General features: G+C 40.9%; 1 long non-coding RNA gene across 1 annotated transcript; it reads right to left on the reverse strand.

The window, feature by feature from the left end:
- Positions 1-496: 496 nt before the first annotated feature.
- Positions 497-5,304, reverse strand: LOC311040735. The gene is made up of 6 exons (XR_014600295.1): positions 5,226-5,304; positions 3,054-3,097; positions 2,772-2,902; positions 1,834-1,920; positions 1,678-1,739; positions 497-1,568 (listed from the first exon to the last, which is right to left on the reverse strand). It is a non-coding gene; the product is annotated as an uncharacterized lncRNA (long non-coding RNA).
- Positions 5,305-5,555: the final 251 nt, after the last annotated feature.

Consider the following 5,555-nt stretch of genomic DNA (forward strand, 5'->3'; position numbering starts at 1 on the left):
GTACTCAAAATTGGAAATACTCAAGTAAAGTAAAACAATACCTCAAAGTTGTACTTAAGTACAGTACTTGAGTAATTGTACTTAGTTACTTTACACCACACTGCAAAAAATGGCCAAATTAAAACAAGCAAAATATTTTTAAATTGAGACATATTTCTTTATATCAAGCAAAAAAAACTGCCAATGGGGTAAGCATTTTTTTCTATACTAGAATTCTTAAAACTAGAAACAAAGTCTAGCCACTGAAAGAGCATACTGGTGCTTAAAACTAGACAAAAATGCCTACATCTAAAGCAAGTTCTGCTTAATACAAGCAATGAATACTTTGTTATTTAAGAAAGATATGCTTAAATGTGGTATTTTTGTTCTCTTTATTAAGCCGATTCTGAGGATTTTTTCCTTAAATCTGAGAATAATAGCCCCAAAACTCTTACAATAAGAAGCAATTCCTTCAAAATACTAGAATGAAAAGTCTTAAATTAAGACACCAGAAGCATTCTTATTTTCAGCATTTATTTTCTTTTATAAAGCAGCTCAGGCCCACATGCTATAAAATAGTGGTTCTCAAAGTGGGGTCCACGCAGGGACCCCCAGGAGTCCATGAAAGGATTTGAGGAGGTCCTGCTGAACATTTGTTGACATAGCCTCAATGTCAGTTTTACTACTTTAACCCATGATATAATTTTAACAACCCAAATTGTGTATGGGGAGGCCCAGCGGCACAGATTATTTTCAGAGGGGGGTCCAAAGCCAAATATTAATTTGGGGATCCTGGACTGGAATAAGTTTGAGAACCACTGCAAAGTTGGGCAGGGGGAGGACTTCACACTTTACACAGCAGACACTCAAGTCTGGACACTCAACTGGAAACATTCAATTCTAAAAACCATCCAGCGTGACAATACAATGTATATATAAAGTGCTTTGAGGGAGAGGCATAACTGATCCTTACTTCACAGGGTCCATCAGTTGAAGAATAATTGTTACCAAGACGTCTTGGCGGTAATAAAGCAGTACCAAGCTCTGTTGGTGACTAACCTGAGTAATCAACTAACCGTATTACAGCAACATCAAGGAACTGAACTGGTGGCGTTTGGTCTTTTTCTATGAGTCATGTTCCACTTGGGGTATGTGAGGTGAACGGTGTAATCACTCGCCATGAGATACATCATGCTGGCATAGGTGTCCTCTTTTGGGGGGAGCACGGTGGCGCAGTTGGTAGTGCTGTCGCCTCACAGCTAGAAGGTCCTGGGTTCGATTCCCGCAGTTGATGCTGTGGGCGTGTCCTCTCCTCCGAGTCATCAGTGCCCACCCCCTAGGTGGGGTTGGCGAAGGGGCCTTTCTGTGTGGAGTTTGCATGTTCTCCCCGTGTCTCCTAGGGTAGGTACCCTCACAAAAACATGTAGTAATCCTGGTCACAATACTGCCTCCCCCTGGATAAAAAAGGTGTCATCTTTTGGGAAGGTCAATACAGGCATGGCTCCAATGGCATGTGCAGATGGTTTCACAGACGGCAGGGCTGAGTGGAGTGGTCTTGCCTGAAGAAAGGTGTTGGGGTCTTCTGCAGACTGACACAAACACAAACAGAAAAAACAAAAAAAATCACAAAAAATGTATGCGTTGCATTCTGAATCTTATAGTCAAATATGAAAATTGCCATATATGCACATTTCTTACCTCAAGGATGTGAGCAGAGCATGTATGTCCTAACTTCATGTGGTGGAGACATGTCAGGCGGGCTGCAAAGTTAAAAACATTAATTTACAGCAGCCAGTTATTTAAACAAGCGTATACTTTCATGAGATACTCCGTCAGAAACAGTAATTACTGTACCTTTGTCCAGCTGCTTAAGGTCCCACAGCGGATCACTTTGGGTACAAAGTAGGAGTTCCGTCAATCGAGGATTCGTCAGAGTTCATCCTATGACACAGACAGATAAAGAGAGAGAGCAGGTCAGTTCACATTCCTCCAACGAGGATCTACCGGTGTTCATCCATAACTAGAGAGAGATCACAGAGAGACAACATTTTTGTGCCATCAGGATACAAAAAAATCACAAACACATAACATAAATACAAAATACATACAAACTGGAAAAGGCCACCAGTCATGATTCAAGAGGCATCACATTACATTGTATGCACAGAACTGAGATGGGGCCTGTTTGTTCAGGAGTCCTATAGGGACAAATGATCTTGAAGCCCTAGCCTGCAACATTGGCACTGTGTACCGTCGTCCTGATGGTAAAAGGTGGTATTGACTGTATAACGGGTGCGTTCTATCCCAAGCAATAGCTCTCCCCTTCCTAAGCACCCGGGTCTCATACATTGCTGCTATACTCTCATGTCGTACCCCAGCTATCTTGCTGGATACATTGATGATTTTATGGAGTTTGTTCTTATTAACCAATGATAGTGAGCCATACCAGGAAACAAAACAGAAAGTCAGTGCACTCTCCACGAAGGATCGATGGAAGAGCACCATTACACTTTTTTGCACATTATACTGTCTCAGTCTGTGCATAAAATGCAGCCTCTGCTGACCTTTCTTATAGATGGCATTAGTGTAGGAATTCCATGTCAGCTTGGAATCAATCGTTGTACCCAAATACTTGTATTCGTCAACAGTCGCCACCCCATCCCCATCAATAACTATTTGCTGGTGTGCATCATGAGCACTAGTCCTACAATAAAATATACTTAGTGTTCTTAATATTCAACTGACTGAAGGAAGCACATGCAGGCCTACTTCAAAGGAATACATTTGCTTACATGTTCCAGTTCTCTGAAGCAGGGGTCAATGAGTCAATGAAGGCCCATCTGGGTTGTTATTCAAGGTCCAAGACCTGGGAAACATCCTTCTTGTTGGGTCTGGTCTTAGGCTCTCAGTTGACTCTGCCAGACTGCCAGAAAACATAACAAAAATAAACAATTACAATTTAAAAGTGTAACCTGGCATTACGTTTCTAATAGCAGAAACTGAAGTGTGTCAGATGTTTGTCATTTGTCTGCCAGGTATCAGTGGTGTGTTAACATGAGTAGTAGCTTACTCACTTAGCTCCACTGGCTGCATATCTGTCCTGCAACATTGTAGTGCTCTATGAGGTAAGGGATAAAAGGATAATATACATTAGAAACAATGTTTGGTAATGTCTAGACGCCAATTAGAAATAACTAAGTAATAGTAAAAAAAGGAATTAAACAAATAACCACTGGCAACCACTGGCATAAATGAGGCTAGACAAGACAGTAGCAAAGGGCCTTGCAGTCAAGACAAACAGCCAAATATACAAACAACATAAGCCACAATCTATAATACAAATTACTACTACTACTAATAATAATAGTCTGTTTTCAACCTGGTGTCCCTATTTTGGACAACATTCTCAATAATGGCCAGCCTACACCCTCACAACGTGCCACTGTCTAACCCTACCGCATTAATTGTTGGTACAATGATAATTCGGGACCCCCAGGGGTCCTCGAGGGAGATCCAGGGGGTACCGAGCTAAATGATGGATAGTTAGGAACCAAATTGACCCTTATGGCTTATGGTTAAATTAACATAGATTTTACAATATAAATTGGGGTCCCGGAGATAGAAATGCCATTAAATAGGGGTCCGTAGCCTAATGCATGTCAAACTGGGGGTCCTTGAAATTAAAATAATCACTGCTAGAGACGTAAAAATCTTCTCTTATGGGACTCCCTAGCTGGCATATCTTTTCAAATGGGGGTCCGCGGGCTTGTGAAAATAGCAGATCTACAAGCTCACAATCGCGAGGCGTTGTGATGTGAGCTTGTAGATCTTCTATTTTCACAATGTGCGCCTATTTCTTAGGTAATATTTGACAATGTGGCCAATGTTTGACCATGTTTTGTAGTATTGTTTGTTGTGTGTCCATTTATATTTTAGAGCAGTGGTTTTCAACCTTTTTCGCATCAAGGACCCCCAAATTGACAAATATTAGCCCTGGGACCCCCATTTGAAAATATATGCCAGGGACTCAACCATTTAGATTTTTTAGGGGGTCCCAATCTACACTGTATCACCATCATCAGTGTTCATTTAACTCTGAGAGTGTACAAATGGAACCAAATGGACCCTAACGGGTCCATTTGGTTCCATTTGTACACTCAGAGTTACAGACATATAAGGGTCAATTTGGTTGCTAACTATTCATTTGCCTGGGGACCCCCTGGAACCCCCTCAAGGACCACTGGTGGTCCCCGGACCACTGGTTGAAAGCCCCTGTTTTATAGAGGGATTAAAAAGGTCTTATAAGTTCTTAAGTTGTCTCTTTATAAATGTGCAGATACCCTGTATAGTGTATGCACTTACACTGTATGTTGGTTTGTTTACTGTTGAGTGAGAAAAACATTAAGATAATCTTCTTGGGACCCCCAGTTTGGTAACCACTGCCCTAGGCCAGTTTAGCTTTTCTAACCCACAGGGGTGCAACATTTAATTGAATACATTTATTATAAATAATATTCTTATAAAAGCGATTTTCTGAACATCTACAAGATCACAAAGCATGTTGTCAGCTTGTAGATGAACATTTTTTAAACATTTTTTAAACAACACAGTTGTATGACAAACATAAAATATGGCTAAAGTAAAGTAGTAAATAGATGCTTTAAACCAGAGGTCTTCAACGTTTTCCAAAGACCCCTAGCTGAGAGAGAGATGGAGCAGGGACCCCCTCTATATTGTATAAAATTGTATTTCAGATTAAACTTTTTTTTCAACTTGGTCTGCTCTTTTTACCCCATCTAGACCAAACTTTTTGCCAAAAATAGCCGATCTACAAGCTCACTGTGAGCTTGTAGATCTGCTATTTTTCTAGATCTGCTATTTTTGGTTACCCTCAGAAAAGGGATGCTAGGGTTCAAGTGGTTAATGTAAAAAATAAATATATAACACACACACAGATTTGGCGGCCCCTGGGTAGTAACTCTGAGGACCCCCTGTTGAAGACCCCTGCTTTAAACATCACTTGGATACAATAATATTGTAATTGTGTGTAAATACGTTTGTACCGAACACTAGTTTCAACGGAGTCCAGCGGGCCGTGTCTCTGGGGTAAACAAAGAAGGACGAGAGTCCCTCGCTAACTTCGCTAAATAAATCGATGACATAAACTTAAGCAACAAAAGTATGAGGAATATGACAAAAGACAACGTTTGCTAAATATATAGTATATACAGTGAACGTTAACTTACCTTAGCATAACAACTCTGAATGAATGAACGGAGCAGACTAGAGCTGCAGAAAAACAACAAGACCGTTCTTCTCTTCCTGTTTCTTACGCGCGCTTCTCCAGTGATCAACTGCGCATGTGTAGTGCGGTCAGTGTTGCCAGATTCTGTGAGAGAAACAAGCAACCAGGTCTAGGAAAACCAGCCCAAAACCAGCCCAAAAGAAGCGACTATGGGCAACATGAGCACTTTAACACATACATCAGCTATTTGAAAATAGCAGATCTACAAGCTCACAACGCGTCGCGATGCGACGCGTTGTGAGCTTGTAGATCGGCTATTTTCAAATAAAAT

This window comes from Gymnoscopelus microlampas (genome assembly GCF_963454915.1).
Source record: "Gymnoscopelus microlampas genome assembly, chromosome: 24".
Classification (NCBI taxonomy): domain Eukaryota; kingdom Metazoa; phylum Chordata; class Actinopteri; order Myctophiformes; family Myctophidae; genus Gymnoscopelus; species Gymnoscopelus microlampas.